The 416-nt window shown below is 39.7% G+C and overlaps 1 protein-coding gene across 1 annotated transcript in view; it reads left to right on the top strand.

The window, feature by feature from the left end:
- NADK (NAD kinase) overlaps positions 1–416 on the top strand; it is a 66,898-nt gene that overhangs the window by 62,058 nt on the left and 4,424 nt on the right. The gene's annotated exons all lie outside the window — the stretch shown is intronic.

Here is a 416-nt window from a genome sequence, read left to right as displayed (position 1 = left end):
TGCGTCCAAGACTTTGAAGAGGAAAGGTAAGGGGCTGCCTGGTGGGATACTATTTCAAACTTGTTAAAATACTTATGTTTCAAACTTGCTAAAATGTACACGTTCCACATAGAATGTAGGATTTTTTTAAAAAGTTGTTCTTGAAACTATTTGGTTACAGCCAACTCACTGACCACAACCAACTAGGTGCCCACGAATAGCCACACCCACACAGGCATCTTGCAGTTTTGTACAATGTATCCTGCAAACCGAGTTCAGATTTGATGTCATCATGAAAAATGAATTTAGTCACAATGAAGGTGTCATTGGATTACATTCTGAGGTGTGTACTTAAACTTTTGGGGGTGCCGAGTGTATAGGAATAAGCAATTCGTGTTAGGACTCTGATTAGGTCTAGGATAGGCCTAGAACTTTGT

The sequence above is a fragment of the Chrysochloris asiatica genome, unplaced genomic scaffold (genome assembly GCF_000296735.1).
Source record: "Chrysochloris asiatica unplaced genomic scaffold, ChrAsi1.0 scaffold00173, whole genome shotgun sequence".
Lineage (NCBI taxonomy): Eukaryota > Metazoa > Chordata > Mammalia > Afrosoricida > Chrysochloridae > Chrysochloris > Chrysochloris asiatica.
Note: the sequence above shows the minus strand (reverse complement) of the source record. Positions and strands in the feature narration are given on the sequence as shown.